We start from the raw sequence: 18356 nt of genomic DNA, 5'->3' as shown, positions 1-18356 counted from the left end.
TATGCTCAGTAATGTAAGAGTTTTATGCTCTTGAAATTTTTCATTAATGGAAGTTCCATATTTTTCAAAAAAAAAAAAAAAAAAAAAAGTGTTTACTAAATGTATTGCATGTAATGAAATTCAATTAAATTTGCCAAGTTGTAGCTTACGTTCATAACCCTTTTAACTCCTAAATTCAATAAAAAAATGGAAAGAATTTTAAGCTTTTCAACTAGTTGTATGTTATAAATATCGATCACACTCTGATACAATGAATTGTTTGAACAGGTAAGGGGATCTTCTTCCTCGGTCTCGCTCACACTACTATTTTTGATGAACTAATACAAAAGGACTGCTTGTGAAATATCAGAAAAGGGCAAGGGGTGCTCTGCAATATAAATGAAATGAAATATTGCAATGTGCTATATACAACAAAATTAGTCCTGTATTCGAACATTGTTTCCATCGTTCACCTATAATTTCAATTAAATATTACATTTGTTGGGGCTCACCTATTAAAATAAAATTAGAGTATTGATTAAATGATTAAATTTACATCTTCATGTTACCTTGAGCTTTTAATAAGATACGAAGTAATTTGACACGATGGTTTCCCGGCCCTGTTTTTTAAATGTGTCCAGCTACTGTTTGCAAAATACCATGTCAATTAGAAAGCATACATAGAAAGTTTTTGTTGCACTAGCTTAAGTAATTATGCAAATTTAATGAAGTTATTTCCTAGTATAAGATTTATTTTATGGCACCCATTGAGAAGAAGGTGCTACACCTAGCTCATACAATCCTGGGTTTGTAACTGATATACATTTCTATGTCCAAGCTCAGGGTCAACTATCACAATAAACAAGGGGCCAAATTTTGATATTTTGCAATTGGACCAGAATCATTTTTCTAAGTTGGCAGGCCCTCCCAAAAAAGTCTGCTGAAAAGGGGGAAAAAAAAAACAGAAAAAAAAAAATTGATTTGGCCATCCTGTATATACTAGGAAAGCACCCTAATATAATTATTCTTTTGCTGAATTGTGAAACTTGTTCTTATGATTGCTTTAGTGCCTTCAGCTCTTTGTTATGTGGTGGATACTAGAGATTTATCCTTTCATTCAATCGGATGTTCTAAATGTTGTCACTATAAAAATTACATGTTCTAATTCTCTGACCCTGTTCCTTTCTTCTTGTCCCAAAGGAAAAAAGAAAAGAAAAAAAATCTAAGTAGAGAAAACCATGTGAGATAGCCACCTCAGATTATATTCAAGTTTCTTTGGTTTTTCAGTCTTTCTTTATTCTTTTCTTTATTCTTTTCTTTGTCTTCATACCTTATCTTCTCTTCTTCCCCTTCTTATATATTTCTTTTCATGCTCCTTTATTTTATTCTCTCTTGTTTTATCCTTTTCTGTATCTCCACACCTTCCTTTCCTGCCAGCTTCATTCTTCCGTACATAGAAAACATATATGTTTACTAGTATACTAGATGTAGTGCAATAATATGTGAGAAAAAGAAAAGGAATAAAGTAAAGGAGTTACGAACAAAGCAAAGTATAGCAATATTTGTTCCAAAAAAAAAAAAAAAAAATTCTCTTATAATCATGAAAATATCTCGAAGTCTACAATTAACACCATGATTTCATAGATTACTGAAGAATACCACATAAAGTATATATATGGTATTACATTTTGGAGAGAAAAAAATTGGCTACATTATAATCGAGTGCAATAGCAAAGTAATTATATGTCACAATTAAATTTTCCAAGTTGTAGCCTACTTCCTAAAAGCCTCTAACTCTTAAATACAATAAAAACTGAAAAGAAATTTAAATAATAAAAAAGGAGAACCGTCTCAAACATTGTTCGAATACCTAACAGAGCGGATGTTTTTTTTTTCCTGAGTAAATAGGAGAAGGGTTATAATGAATCAAAAACCAAAAAATGATAGGCTCTCTAACATAAAATCCAAACGAAATTGAGACAGAGCTGAATCTAAAAACAAAAAATAAGAAATAGGTCTATAAATGATCCAAAAGGGATCATAAATGACTAGGGCCTCTAGATCTTGAGTAAAAGCCAATAGAAGGGCCACATAAAACCGTATGAGCACCAAAACAAAGGGCAGGGGCAGGGGTATGACTGTCGTGAGATCCTTTAACCCTATCCGAACCTCAATGCATGGGACGTGAACAAAGACATGACCGTCGAAATACCCTTCAACCCTACTCGAATCATTGGTTTGCTTGGCAGCAACAACAACAACCGGGGGCAGTTGGGGGGTGGGGGGGGGGGGGGGGGGAGGAATTTAAGGATTTTAACATGTTCCTTTTTTTTAAGTAGTTCATTAAAGTAATAAATTTTTATCAATGAAAGATTTTTACGAATCAATTTAGTTTCCTACAAATATATATATATATATATATATATATATATATATATATATATATATATATAATAAAAAATAATAATAATAAAAAAAAAAAAGCAAATATATATAGCCTTCAAAAAACATTACAGATTTGGAAAGTGGTCCGGATAATTGCACCACACTGTTGAATATAACATCGATAGTAATACAATTTCAACGCATAAAAAAAGTGCTTAAAATTATGTTTAGTGGTCATAGCAATTATGGAGTTCAACCGCGCTGCCTGCAAGTCTCAATTCCAACACCATCAACATCTTCCAAATTAGTATATCGATCATTACTTTAATATTCAAGTGATTATAGCAATTAATCCAAAAAGCATAATACATTCTTAATCAATTTTAATTTATTTATTTTTATATTTTGTTGTGCCTATGATACTATGACAAATTAAAGGTGGGTTATAAAGAACCTAGTTAATTGATCAATGCTTAATTTCTTCTTTTCTTTGTCTCCTACACATTCTCTTCTTCTTCTTCTTCTTCTTCTCCTTCTTCTTTTCTTTTGTTAATTAAAAGCAGTCAAAAAAGTTCACAATACCAAAAGAAAAAGAAGAAAAAAAGAAGAATATTATTGAAAGGCATATAAAAATTAACAAAATTTATTAGATTGAAACTACCATTACAACTATATATATTTGTTTGATTAAGCTATTAATCAGCTCATGATGTTTATGTATGATTTATGAATCTAAAAAGTTGATCAGCTGAGAATATATATATTTACTTTGTACGAGAAAAGTAGTTGCAGCGAGTTTTAACTACAGAATCGGCTTAATATATGTTAGTTTGCTCATACATTTTTCACAATTTTGCAAAGTATTGACCGGTTCAGCAACTTAATAAAACATGATTTTCACGCTCACCAATCTAAGAATTTTCATCAATGCCAATGATATCAATGATGATGAGAGTTTTAAAATGAGCTTGAGAAGATGAGAATGGAGCACAAAGTTGTTGTGTCAACCGAAGAAAGAAAGAGGTTTAGTGCCCATAAGGATATTCAAACTAGCCTTTCTCTGCTCAGAATTGGGGAGAAAGATAAGCCAATCTGGGAGGCTTCTAGAACTGGGATTTGTTCTAGTTCTGATACCTGGAAGGCAGTTACGGAGAAACATGATGCAGTGGATTGGTTTCCTCTGATTTGGTACAAGTCGCTGCAATGGGGTTTTCAAGGGGATGTGAAATGTGAATGAGGACAGAGCATTTATATTTGCTTGCGGTGTTAGCAAGAGAATTTGGGTTTCTGTCATGCAGAAATGTGGTGTTTTGAATCCTCCTACTAGCTGGGAAGATGTTATCTCATTGGGTTTGAAACATTGGAAGAAGAAGAAGACTTTGCATGCTAACATTTGTAGACTGGTGTTATGTCTATAGCTGTGGCTAGAGGTTGATTGTAATATGTTTTGTTAGTGATGTATAAATGTTACTCAATTTTCCCAAAAAAAAGAAAAAAACAAAAACAAAAAAGGAGAGAGAATGTAGCACAAATTGTGTTGATTTGCCAAATGAGAATGGAGCCCATGGTATTTCTTCAATGAGCATGGTAAAATGCGATTTTTCTAAAACATGCAAGTAGACATCGAAACATAATCAAAGAAACAAATATATACAATAAGCTTTCTCTCACTTTCGCATACATAAATGTGCCAACTAATTAAGCTAACTATAGTCAAAAAGTTACCTCCCACCCTTTTTTGGGAATTTCAAATAATAATTAAAACAACGCCTATTATGGACATTAAATTTACACTGAGTACATTTTATGGCCCTATCAACAAAAGACTTGCCACATCCATCACATGGAGGGGAGTGCTTAGTCTTTTGGACAATAGTGAGAGGATGCTCATGGTCTTCATGTGTGAAAGTTCTTCCATAATTAATGCCCAGATTTTCTCCAATAATGCACCGAGTATGAGCAGTGAACTTACATTTTTCACAGTAATAAAACCAGTGATCTGAATTATCTCTTTCTTCTTCACAAACTAGACAATAATATTCACCAGAATCATCTTCTCGTGTACAGGAGAGTTGTAGAAGATGTGTATCATATTCATATCTAGCTACGAGGGGAAGAGTTGCACATCTAAAACACAAGGTGAACTTGTTGCACTTAGTGCATACGAAGTTCATATGATTAGTTGTGCCACAAGCATGGCAAGTTTCTAAAGAATCTCTCGTAGCAAGGGAGAGAGAGTGTTGGTGACCTTTGTGTTTAAGGGTTTTCAGAATTAAACAACACTGAACGTCATAGTGGTAATATCTACACTTGTTGCATCTATAGGGAAAGCCATGGCGGACACGTCCACAAGCACGACATTTGAAAAATCCAACTGCACTCACGTTTGAATCCAGTGAGAGGAGAGCGAGCTCATGTCTATAAAATATTCCTCGCTTAATGGTTGTGGGTAGTTTAGTACATCTGATGTGGAGAAAGAAATTGCATTGTGCACAACCATAAAACGGAACAAAGATTATAAATTGCATACATGCCTCACAGCGCATATCATCCATGAGCTTCTCATTGCTCAGAATTAAATTATGTTGTGGATGATTGAAATATTTGATCTCTTGAAGGCTAGCTCTTTCATCCTCTGCTAGATTGATCCCTTCTACCAAATAAACCAATTGAGTTGCATCCACCTCAGGGCTTGCACTCAAGTCATTGTCTTTATCTTCAAAACCGTTTGCACAATTCGAGTGAACAATGTAATTACATGCTCGACAATCATAAGCTGCATATTCTGTATTAACCTTTTTACAACATAACTCACAGAATATGTTGTCATGTTGCTCGATTTGACGAAAAGAATAAATGCGAGTGAGTGAGTGATCATGTGTCGTAGTTTTGATGGTGCATGAAAATATAGCACACTTACGATGAATCATGACTCGGCAGATGCTGCATTGGTAGGCGAAATCCTTGCTTTCCTCACCACAGGCTTTGCAGGTAAATTGGATCTGCTTCCGCGTGGGACAAAGTGTGTGTTGGTAGCAGTCCTCAACACTAATTCGCCAACGAGAAACACATTTGATGTCGATGTCAAAATCGCAGGTGAAACAACGGTAGAAGATGGACTTACGGCAATTTTCGCAGCAAACATCGCAACGATTCGATGATGGCAATCAGAGAAAAAGGGGGTGCTCTGGGTGCATGATGTGTTGATGTATGATGTGGGATATGCCAATGCACGATTTGTGAAGAATGAATGTGCATTTAGGTACGGAGCATTTGTAAGCGGGACCAAATATTGCTTCATTGCATCCCGAACAAACAACTTCCTCCTTGCCACCATTGTCCACCTCTTCTATAAAGATCAAATGATGTCTCTGCCTCAAATGTTCGACTTCAATATCTTTCGTGCATGATTTATGCTGGCGAAAATTGCATTCCAAGCATTTGTAGGCAGGACCTCCCCATAGTGCTTCCTCGCACACCCAGCAAACAATAAAATTCTCCTCATCGTTCTCCAGCACCTCACAGAAGATCAAGTGATGCCATAGACTGCAATCTCCGACCTCCATCTCTCCCTCACACTCTCACACAATCAGCACAAACAAAACCCTCGCTTTAGCGTTCAGATATGATGCGATAGGAATAGCCTCTCATATCATGTAAACATTATCTCATTTATTTTTTTTTAAATAATGCTAATAACTGGTGCGTGCCGGCTGTTTAATTATTTGAGCTATGATTGATTGCACGCCAGACTCCAGCTCTATCTGTAATATATTAATATCTTTTTTTTTTTTTTTTTTGAAACATATCATACTCATTCATTAATAAAAGTTGCGAGCCTAAAGCTCTTACAAACAGAGCAAAAAGCTCTGAAATAAATCATAGCCGAAGCTAAAGATACAGTCATCAACAACAGACCAAATCAACCAAAACACAGCATCCGCTAACCTATAACTAAATATCAGGTTAAAAACTCAGATCTGCATCAAACAGACACTATCTAATGCATAGGTAGCGCTTATTCCTCGGCCTTGAGAGCAAAACCCCCAAGATGATACTTATTCCTCGGCCTTGAGAGCAAAACCCACAAGCCAATACTCATCCTCCTCGACTCGAAAGCCAGGATAAATTTCACATCCACAACCCAAAGGTTTGGACCAGTAATATTGGGCAGTAACCGGGAACAACAAAGCAAAAGGAGAAAGCCTTATTACAAGTATAAATAAAACCATATAGGAAAATAAAGGGAACAATAAAACTAATGCAGGAAAAGAAATTACAACAAATAAAACCAACTACAGGGGAACTCAAAGGAAATACAAAACAGAAAAACAACAAAATAGGAAAATAAATACGAAAAACACTCAAAGCGGGTCACGGCAGCCGGAGGAGGCCGATCGCGAGCAAGCCGGAAACCGCTGCGGAGGGTGGCACAAAAAGCTTGACGCGGGAGGGGCGCGTGAAAAGACCCAACAACGAGCGGTGAGCAGCGAAGCGAGCGCAGAGGAGATCGACGGCACACACAAACAAACAGGGAGGGGGAGAGTTTGAGTGAAAACCCCCAAAAGTAGTACCCACCAAGAGAGAACACAAGCACAACAGAACAAAAAACACCAAACCCCAAAAGTAGTACCCACCAAGAGAGAACACAAGCACAACAGAACAAAAAACACCAAAGACAAAAACAAACCTAAAACAAAAATCGGAAAGCAAGGAAGGGAGGAGGGATGCAGGCAATGGGCATCCCCCCTCCCCTGAGGCGGCGGCGCTCTAGAGGGAGGCTTAGGGTTGCACAAGGTTTAGGGTTTTTTTTTTATTAATATCTTTCTTTGATGTCTGAATTGCAGTCTCATAAATTCTGCCACGTGGAATCAAATTGAGCAATAGCATCCACATCTACAATCCTAGCTACCTGTACGTTTCTTTGTAAATTGTAAATATCCAAGCCATTAATTTATTTTCAATCCAATTGCCAACTGGTTGAAATAGTCGATATCTTGCCATACATCTATCTTCCTAGTTCCTACAATCCAACTCTTGTCGGTAATTTGAGCAAATTAATAGTATTTCTTCTTCTCTATTCCTCCTATTCCTTCGGTTCTTGTATGTTTTGTTTGTTTGTTTGTTTTTTTTTTTTTTTTTTTTCTTTCTTTCTTTCGTTGTCCTATTTGGTACTTACAAAAAATTAAAAACAAATAAACTAATCAACTCTCATTTATTTTTTTAAAATGTAAAATAAAAAATTTTTAAATGTTCCTTGAAACAAATTCTTTTAGTGTTACCTAAATTAAGAGAAACTCAAAAAAAAAAAAAAAAAAAAAAAAAAAAAAAATCTGAGTTAAGGCAAGGGCGTTTTTAGTCACCACCGCCGCATTAATTGAAGGATTACGAGCATAACACTCTTACATCATAAAGCATAAAGCTCTGAAGAAATCATAGCCGAAACTACGAAGTTACATCATTATAAATACATACAAATCAATCTTACATTCATAAACCTATCCATGACATACATCATTTACTAACCCATTACTAATCTTCAGTTGTAGCAACAAATTTACTTCAAACAGACTCAATCCAATACATAGTCAACACAAATTCCTTGGATAAATGCATATAATTCTTATACCTCCTTTTTATGTAAAGTAGTCGGTGCATGATTTATAAAAGATGTTTCTTTTCCCATGATAAAGACATATTGCTCATTTTGATTGCAATCTACTTCTCTCATTTTCGTTTTTATTAATTAATACTAACCAAGTTTGGGATTTTGGGATTGTGTGTATAAGAGAGTGAGAGAGATGGAGTTCAAAGATTGCAGTTTATAGCATCATTTGATCTTTTGTGAAGAGCTGCAAAGTTATGGGAACAGCAAAGTTGTTTGCTCGCTCTGCAAAAAAAGCGTATTGGGACGTCCCGCCTACAAATGCTTGGAATGCAACTTCCTACAACATAAATCTTGCATCGATCCAACAACTGTAGTAAAGCTGCATGTCAAACATGATTTGAGGGAAAGACATCATTTGATGTTCGCAGAAGAGCTGGGCAATATTACTGGCAACGAGGAACAAGTTTGCCCAGGATGCGAGGAACCAGTATTTGGTCCATCTTACAAATGCTCCATCCCCGGGTGCAAATTCCTCATGCATAAACAATGCACCGACCTACCTCAAGTGATACAACACCCCGTGCACTCAAAGCACACTCTTATTCTCCGAGTGCCATCAAAGCATAATTATTGTGATGCTTGCCACAACTATTGCAATAGATGCTTCCTTTACCGATGTTCCCTCTGTGATTATGACCTCGGCATTAAATGTCGTTCCCGCTGGCGAATTAATGCCGATAATTGTCACCAACATGCATTTGTTCGCACCTTGACACAGATCCAATTCACTTGCCAAGTCTGTGTTGGGAAAGTAAGGACACAGCCTACTTGTGTAGCATTTGCCAACTCTTGGTTCACCATAAATTTGCTCCATTTCAACGCAATGTTGACATTGAAACACATAATCACTTCCTTACTTTGACCTATTCTCTTCCTCAATTTAAGGGCCACAACGACATATTTTGTAAAATTTGTTATAGGCAGGTGAATACAGAGTATGTAACTTACTCTTGTCAAGAATGCAGTTACATTGCCCACTTGAATTGCACAACTCAATACAACTACGATGCCGAAGACGTAGGTTGGCGGCCCAAATTTTTTGACGATGACACTAAATTGGTTTATTTGGTAGAGGGGATCAAGCTAGCAGAGGATGAAAGAGCTAGCCCTCGGGAGATCAAACATTTCAGTCATCCACAACATTACTTAATACTCATAGATGAAGAGTTCATGGAGAACAAGCGTTGTGAGGCCTATATGCAATTTATAATCTTCATCCCGTTTTATGGTTGTGTGAAATGCAACTTTTTTCTTCATAATAGGTGTGCTAAACTACCCTCAACAATTGAGCGATGGCGATTTGATGAGCATCCACTCACCCTCCTCTCAAAGGTTCCGTCCACAGATGGATTGTTTCGGTGTGGTGCTTGTAAACGTCATCATCATGGCTTCACCTATGAATGTGACGAGTGTAAGCACAACTTTGATGTTCAATGTTGTTTAATTCCAAAAAACCTTAAACATGAAAAACACCAACACTCCCTCGTCTTTCCTGAACTGTATTTCGATGGTTGCAATGCTTGTGGTGAAGATAGAGGACTACTTATATTCACATGCACTACTTGCAAGTTCTACTTGTGTATTACATGTGCAACTCTTCCACTAGTAGCCAAATATGAATATGATACACATCTCTTAAAACTCTCCTATAGACGTGAAGATGATTCCGGAGAATATTATTGTCTAATTTGTGAAGAAGAAAGAGATCATCCAGACTATTGGTTCTATTACTGTGAAAAATGCAACTTTTCTGCTCATGTCAAATGTATTTTTGGGACGAATCCGTACATTAACTATGGAAGAACTTACATAGATGAAGATCACCAACACCCTCTCACTATTGTCCAAAAGATTAAGCACTCTTCTCCATGTGATGTATGTGGCAAGCCTTTCGAAGACATGACCTTAGAATGTACTCAATGCAAATTTAACGTCCATCGCCATTGTTTGAGAGATCTGAGTAAAAAAAGAGTGAAGTAACTTCTATAACAATTGTTACTTTAATTAGTTGGCACATTTAAAAGTGCGAAAGAGAGGAAAAAGCTTATTGTATATAATTTATTTTGATATACATTGCTTAAGACTAAAACTCTTTGCTTATATGTTAATGTATATTTTTTATTATATTATTTCATCTTGTTTCGATGCTAGTTGTAAGTGTTTTAGAAAAATCCATACTTTACCTCTCCACAACATATTCCTTTTATGGCGAGTTGCTTTGGCTTAGCAAATCAAGACAACTTGTGCTTCATTCTCATCTTTACAACTCTCACCATCATTGATATCACATGGGCATTAATGAAAGAGAAGTGATACTTAGTAGAGTTTTGTACAATTGCCATGGCAGTGAAAATCATTCATTAAATCAGCATTTAAGTTTTTTTTTTTTTTTTACAAGTATTAATGTAATAATTTATTTTTGCTGCTACTTCATCAAATTGTCTACTAAATACTATATCTCATGATGAACATCATATGCATATACAGTTAGAATAATCGTTTATTACTTTTCTGAACCGGTCAATACTTTATAAAATTGTGAAAAATGTATAGTGAAATTGCTGAACGGGTCATCAACATTTTAGGTTCATATATAATTATCATGAGCTGCTTAATTGCTCAAATAAACTAATATTTAAATAATTGCAATGTTAGTTACAAGATAAGAAATTTAATTAATTTTTCTTTAAATAATATTATTCTTCTCTTTTCTTTTTCTTTCTCGTTGTAGTGGATTGCTTAATTTTAATCAACAATAATATATGGCCTAGCTGGTAATACTTTCTTTTCTTTTTTTTCCTGAAACTCACTGGATAGGCTTAAAACATGGTGAAAGAGGCCAATTTGCAGCCTTTTCAATGAAATCCAATGTTAAAACCTATATATTTTATATTTATGAAAACAATAAATGTAAAATCAACATCTGGTTATACCAATTTGCAATAAGTTGCATGTGCTATAAAAATGTTCAAAGAACTCTATGTGATATGTAAAAATAACAAAAAGGTTCATATACGTAACTTCCGTCTAATTTTTTGATAGAAATTATTAAATGTCATATCAACATCAATCAAATTATGACACGTGTCACTTATAATATATATTTTTTTAGAAAGAAAAAAAAACTTGGAATAGTTAAGTGACTTTAGAATTGCAAGAGTGTTCATCTTTAAGATGCGAACACAACGACATGATGTTGAAGTCCTCGTAACAGTACGGGCATGGGATGTTTGATCGGACCTCGCCTTCCACATCAAAATCTTAGATGCTCAACCGATCTAACAAAAAAAGCACACAAATCATTGTAGAAATAGGGAAAAAAAAAATTTAAGCTCCATGAACTACTAACTATTTTTCAAAAGAGCCCAACAAATTAATAAGTGTGACACTTAAATACATTAAACTATTATTTTGTATCAAAAAGACCTTAGTTTGCTTGGTCTATTATGTTGGATGGAAAAGTGGTCACGTGCCTTGCATATGATCATTTTGACCAAATACTTCCTAAATATTTTTTTCAAAAAAAAATAATAATAATAAAATAAAAACAAAAATCTATTAATAAAAATTAACACAAAAAAAATAAAAATAAAAGCCTAAAGGCCTGTTTGGGTGTAAGTTTGAGGGACTTAAAAGTACGTTTAACACTCAAAAAGTTCGTTTGAAGAAAAAAACACCCGTATGGTAAAAAAATTGGGTAGCTTAGTATGTCTAATGTGACAAGTAATTTATTTTTTTTTTAAAGCCTTATTCATATTAAATTGGGTAGCTTTGCTGCCAAGGTTATATTAATTGGTTAGCATTTAATAAACGGTATTGTTTTACTTAAAGCGACTGCAGTTGAGTTAAAAGGAAATAACAGCAACTGCTTGTACACCTCTAGTAACAAGGTGATATAGAGAGCACAAAATAGCTTAGGCATCTATCTCTCTGCAATAGATAAATGATGAAAATATCTTAAATTATTTTTGTTAACTTAGCACTTGAAGTCCTTTGAAGAAGTCGGTCGTATTAGTAAATTGGCAACCGTATTTGTTTTTATGGGTTCTCATGGTGTTCTCCTACGGGGCTTGCGGGCCGGATCTCTCTTTGGGCCCATTGTTTTTGGACCTTGTTCATTAGTCCAATGGGCTTGAATTCTGATGATGCACCAGGCTAGGGATAAAGATAAAAGGTATGCCACAAATTCCTGCTATTGTCCGTTTATAAAGTTTTTTTTTTTTTTTTTTGAAATTCTTTTCAATTTTTTTTTTTTTTTATTGTATTTAGGAGTTAAATGCTTATGAACGTACGCCACAACTTGGCAAATTTAGTTGTGATATAATTACCGTGCTATTCCATCAGATTATAATTTATCAAATTTCTTTTTTTTTTTTTTAAATGTAATTCCATATTCTTTATGTGGCATTCTTTTAGAATTCAAATATATAGTGTTAAATATTGTAGACTTTTAGATATTTTCACAATTATTAAGAGAATAATATTGCTGCCTTGCTATATATTTGTACGTAACTCTTCTATTTTATTCCCTCTCTTTAATTCTCTCACATATCATTGCATTACATCCAGTAGATTTAGTAAACACATAAGTTTTTTATATATGGACTCAAGGATATGCCAAACTTCAATATTATTGGCTCTTGATTGTGGTGAGGCACCGACGACAATAGATATCAGCTCGCAAGAAAAGAAGGTGTGGAAATGAAAAAAATAAGATAAAGGAAGAGAATAGAATAAAGGAGCATGAAAACTAATATATAAGAGGGAGAATAAGAAAAGAAGAGGTATAATGTAGACAAAAGAAAAGAATAAAGGAAGATCGAGCATATAAAAAAGAAAAAGAAGAAGAAGAGAAGAAAAGAATGTGTAGAAGCAAAGAAAAGAATTACTAGGTTCTTTATAACCACCTCTGTCATAGTCTCGAAGGAACAACAAATTTGTATTTTCTTGTACAAATTAAAGATCATTTAATTTCAGTTCATCTTCCATTGGCATAACAAGCTTGAAGTTTCTATTGTAGGTACTACACTCTCTTCTTTTATTACAGTACCCTTCTCTATTGCTATTATTTTTGTAGCACATATTTCAAAGATTAATTGTTAAAACACAATAGTTGATAATGATTATATAGTATCTGCTATTTTCCTCATTTTGATTGCAATCAACTTCTCTCATTTTCTTTTTTATTAATTAATACTAACCAAGTCTGGGATTTTGTGCTAATTGTGTCTATAAGAGAGTGAGAGAGATGGACATCGGAGATTGTAGTCTATGGCATCACTTGATCTTCTGTGAGGAGCTGCAAAATGATGAAGAGAATGAGGAGATGGGAAGCGAAGAGGAGAGTGAGGAGACGAAAAGCGAAGAGGAGAATGAGGAGACGGGAAGCGAAGAGGAGAGTGAGGAGACGAAAAGCGAAGAGGAGAATGAGGAGACGGGAAGCGAAGAGGAGAGTGAGGAGACGAAAAGCGAAGAGGATAATGAGGAGACTGGAAGCGAAGAGGAGAATGAGGAGACGGAAAGTGATGATGGCAATAACCAAGTTGTTTGCTGGGTGTGCAAAGAATCAGTATTGGGACATCCCGCCTACAAATGCTTGGAATGCAACTTCCTACAACATAAATCATGCATCAATCCAACACCCGCAATAAAGATGCTGGTCAAACATCATTTGAGAAGAAGACATCATTTGATGTTCACAGAAGAGTTGGGCAATACTGGCAATGAGGAACAAGTTTGCCCGGGATGCGAGGAACCAGTATTTGGTCCCGCTTACAAATGTTCCATCCCCGGGTGTAACTTCCTCATGCATAAACAATGCACCGACCTATCTCACGTGATACAACACCCCGTGCACTCAAAGCACACTCTTATTCTCCAAGTGCCATCAAAGCGTAATTATTGTGATGCTTGCCGCAACTGTTGCAGTAGATGCTTCCTTTACCGATGTTCCCACTGTGATTATGACCTCGACGTTAAATGTCGTTCCCGCTGGCGAATTAATGCCGATAATTGTCACCAACATGCATTTGTTCGCACCTTGACACAGATCCAATTCATTTGCCAAGTCTGTGGTGAGGAAAGTAAGGACACAGCCTACCTGTGTAGCATTTGCCAACTCTTGATTCACCATAAATGTGCTCAATTTCACCGCACTGTCAAAATTTTAGCACATAATCACTCCCTCACTTTAACCTATTCTCTTCCTCAATTTAAGGGTCACAACGACATATTCTGTAAACTCTGTTATAAGAAGGTGAATACAGAGTATGCTACTTACTCTTGTCTAGCATGCATTTACATTGCCCACTTGAATTGCACAACTGAATTCAGCAAGTTAAGCAAAGACCTTGGTATGCGGCCCTGTTTTTTTGACGATGACACTAAGTTGGTTCATTTGGTGGAGGGGATCAAGCTAGCAAAGGACGAAAGAGCTAACCCTCGAGAGATCAAACATTTTAGCCATCCACAACATTACTTAATCCTCATAGATGAAGAGCTCATGGAGAACAAGCATTGTGAGGCATGTATGCAATTTATAATCTCCATCCCGTTTTATGGTTGCGTGACATGCAACTTTTTTCTCCATTATAGGTGTGCTAAACTAGTACCCTTAACGATTAAGCGATTACGATTGGATGACCATCCACTCACCCTCCTTTCAGAGGCTCAGTCCAGGGATGGATTGTTTTGGTGCAATATTTGTAAACGTCATCGTCATGGCTTCACCTATAAATGTGACAAGTGTGAGGGGGACTACTTTGACGTTCAGTGTTGTTTAATTCCGAAAACTCTTGAACATGAAGGTCACCAACACTCCCTCTTCCTTCCTGAAATGTTTTCTGGTGCTTGCAATGCTTGTGGTGTAGAAAGGCAATATCAGTTCACATGCACTAATTGCAAGTTTTACCTGTGTTTTATATGTGCAACTTTTCCACTTGTAGCCAGACATGAATATGACACACATCTCTTAAAACTTTCCTATGCACGTGAAGATGATTCTGGTGAATATTATTGTCTAATTTGTGAAGAGAAAAGAGATCATCCAGATTATTGGTTCTATTACTGTGAAAAATGCAACTTTCCTGCTCATTCCCAATGTGTTCTTGGGACGAATCCGTACATTAACTATGGAAGAACTTACATAGATGAAGATCACCAGCACCCTCTCACTATTGTCCAAAAGACTAAGCACTCTCCTCCATGTGATGTATGTGGCAATTATTTCAAGGACATGGCCATAGAATGTACTCAATGCAAGTTTAACGTCCATCGCAAGTGTTTGAGAGATTTGAACAAAGAAAGAGTGAAGTAACTTCTTTAACGATTGTTAGTTTAATTAGTTGGCACATTAATTTATCTGTGTGAAAGAGAGGAAAAAGCTTATTGTATGTAGTTTATTTTGATATACATTGTTTACGACCAAAACTCTTTGCTTGCATATTAATATATAATTTTTTATTATATTATTTGATCTTGTTTCGATGTCTAGCTGTAAGTGTTTTAGAAAAAAATCTATACTTTAATTAATTACCTCTCCACAACATATTCCTTTTATGGCGAGTTGCTTTGGCTTAGCTAATCAAGACAACTTGTGCTTCATTCTCATCTTACAACTCACCATCATTGATATCACATGGGCATTGATGAAAGAGAACTGATATTTAGTAGAGTTTTGTATGATTATTATACAATTAAGATGATATGACAGTAAAAATTATTCATTAGATCAGTATTTAAATTTTTTTTTACGAGTATTAATGTAATAATTAATTTTTACTGCTACTTCATCAAATTATCTACTAAATACTATATCTCATGATGAACATCATCATGCATAGTTAGAATCATCTTTTATTACTTTGCTGAACCGGTCAATACTTTATAAAATTGTGAAAAATGTATGAGTGAAATTGCTGAACTGGTCATCAATTTTTTAGATTCATATATAAAGATCATGAGCCGATTAATTGCTCAAATAAACTAATATTTAAATAATTGCAATGGTGGTTAATTATAAGATAAGAAATTTAATTAGTTTTTATATTTTTCAATAATATTTTCTCTTTTTCTTTTTCTTTCTTGTTGTAGTGAACTTTTGTGGATTGCTTTTAATTAACAATAATACATGGCCTAGCTGGTAATTCTTTTTTCTTTTTCTTTTTCTTTCTTTTTTATTTTCAAAACTCACGGGATAGGCTTAAAACATGGTGAAAGAGGCCAATTTGCGGACTTGGATCCCAAGTTAGTTGTTTTTGGGAGGCAATTATGTCATTTCTAAACTCCTTATTTTTTATTTGGATAAAAATTCCCTCTTAAAACAACTAAATGAATCCCTTCCATTTTGAACGAAATGGAGAGGATCCTTCTCCCCAATTTGCAGCCTTTTCAATAAAATCCAATGTTAAAACTTATAAATTTTATATTTATGAAAAAAAAAAAAATGTAAAATCCATATCTGGTTATACCAATGTGTAATAATTAAGTTACATGTGGTATAAAAATGTTCAAAGAACTCATGTAATTTGTAAAAATAACAAAAAGGTACCTATATATACCTAACTTCCCTCTAATTTTTTTTTTTTAAGAGAAATCATTAAATGTCATATCAACATCAATCAAATTATGTAAAATCAAGGTACCTATATTCTTTTTTTTAAAAAAAAAACAACTGGAATAGTTAGGTGACTTTGGACAAGCAAAAGTGTTCATCTTCAAGATGCGAACACAACGACATGATGTCGAAGTCCTCATAACAATACGGGCATGGGATGTTTGATCGGACCTCGCCTTCCACATCAAAATCTTAGATGCTCAACCGATCTAACAAAAAGAGCACATAAATCATTGTAGAAATAAGGAAAAAATATATTTAAGCTCCATGAACTACCAACTATTTTTCAAAAGAGCTCAACGAACTAATAAGTGTGACACTCAAATACATTAAACTACTATTTTGTATCAAAAAGGCCTTAGTTTGCTTTGTCTGTTATGTTGGATGGAAAAGTGGTCACGTGCCCTGCATATGATCACTTTGACCAAATACTTCCTAAAATATCTATTTTTTTTGTCAAAATAAAAATTAATAAAATAAAATAAAAATCTATTAATAAAAATTAACAGAAAAAAAAAACTAAATTAAAAAAAAATAAAAGCCTTAGGGCCTGTTTGAGTATACGTTTAAGGGGTCTAAAAGTGCGTTTAACACTAAAAAAGTCTGTTTGAAGAAAAAAGCACTTATTTGGTAAAAAAAATTGACAGCGTTTTTAAGAATCCAAAAAGCCTAAAAATAGCTAAAACACACTTTTGGCAAAAACTTAGGGCGTGTTTGGGAGTGCGTTTGAGTGGGCCTAAAAATGCATTTAACACTCAAAAAATCCGTTTGAAGAAAAAAGTACAAGTTTGGTAAAAAAAATTGAAAGTGTTTTTAATGGTCCCAAAAGCCTAAAAATAGCCAAAATACACTTTTGATAAAATAAATTTGACTTAAAAGCTCTATTTCTCAAATACAATTCCAAACATGCTCTAAGAGTGGCTGAACCACCTTCACGATTTTGGTCCAACTACACCTTAATTAATTGATATTTTTCCATTAAAATGATTCCCAAAGTCAGCATTAAGACATAAGAAAGGAATTGAATCAATCAAAATGCTAGTTCCACATCTTTTTTTCTTTTTTTTTTAATTCCAAATGCTTTCATAGCATGCACATTAGAAAGGAATTGAATCAATCAAAAGCCAACTTATGTGCAAAATGGTACGGAAAAGGCAACCATTATGGTTGCCAATGCTTAACTCTAGCAGAAGTCAACACTCAATGCAAGACTGCGTGGCAGTGGTGCTGACGTGGTAGAAATGCTGATGTGGTAGATGTGATGATGTGGCACTAGGATGATGTGTCGCTATGCTGATGTGGCACTAGTGATGACGTGGCGCTAGGGCTGACGTGGCCGTTTGAAGACCCTGGCGCGTGTAGTGCACACGCGGAAGGGCTAGCGACGCCTGAGCGCGTGAATCTAACGCGCACATCTGTGAGACGCATGTGAGGGCGCGTGCGGTGTTGGACAAAGGCGTTCTTGCCAGTTTTGGAGCCATAGGAAGGAGATCTGTCGAACGGCAGCCTGATCGAAGTGAATGGACCACCATGGTGGCCTGGGGCTGAGTGGTAGTGGCGGAACAACCGAAACTCTGGGCGACGCTTGGGGGCACGTCAGAGATGATATGGCGGTGTTCTTGGCGGATATGGGATGACCGGCAACTGGTCTATGGAACGGTCTGACAACCTGGCAGATTGGAAGAAGGCGGCGGCGCATGGGCAACACCG

The 18356-nt window shown here is 35.3% G+C and overlaps 3 pseudogenes; 2 read left to right on the top strand and 1 right to left on the bottom strand.

Annotated features, from left to right (window-relative positions):
• Positions 1 to 4435: 4435 nt before the first annotated feature.
• On the bottom strand, positions 4436 to 5998 carry LOC148586083 (uncharacterized; annotated as a pseudogene).
• Positions 5999 to 8162: 2164 nt separating this feature from the next.
• Positions 8163 to 10012, top strand: LOC132177159 (uncharacterized; annotated as a pseudogene).
• A 2970-nt stretch (positions 10013 to 12982) lies between these two features.
• On the top strand, positions 12983 to 15356 carry LOC148586082 (uncharacterized; annotated as a pseudogene).
• Positions 15357 to 18356: the final 3000 nt, after the last annotated feature.

This window comes from Corylus avellana, chromosome 4 (genome assembly GCF_965113065.1).
Source record: "Corylus avellana chromosome 4, dhCorAvel1.hap1.2, whole genome shotgun sequence".
Lineage (NCBI taxonomy): Eukaryota > Viridiplantae > Streptophyta > Magnoliopsida > Fagales > Betulaceae > Corylus > Corylus avellana.
Note: the sequence above shows the minus strand (reverse complement) of the source record. Positions and strands in the feature narration are given on the sequence as shown.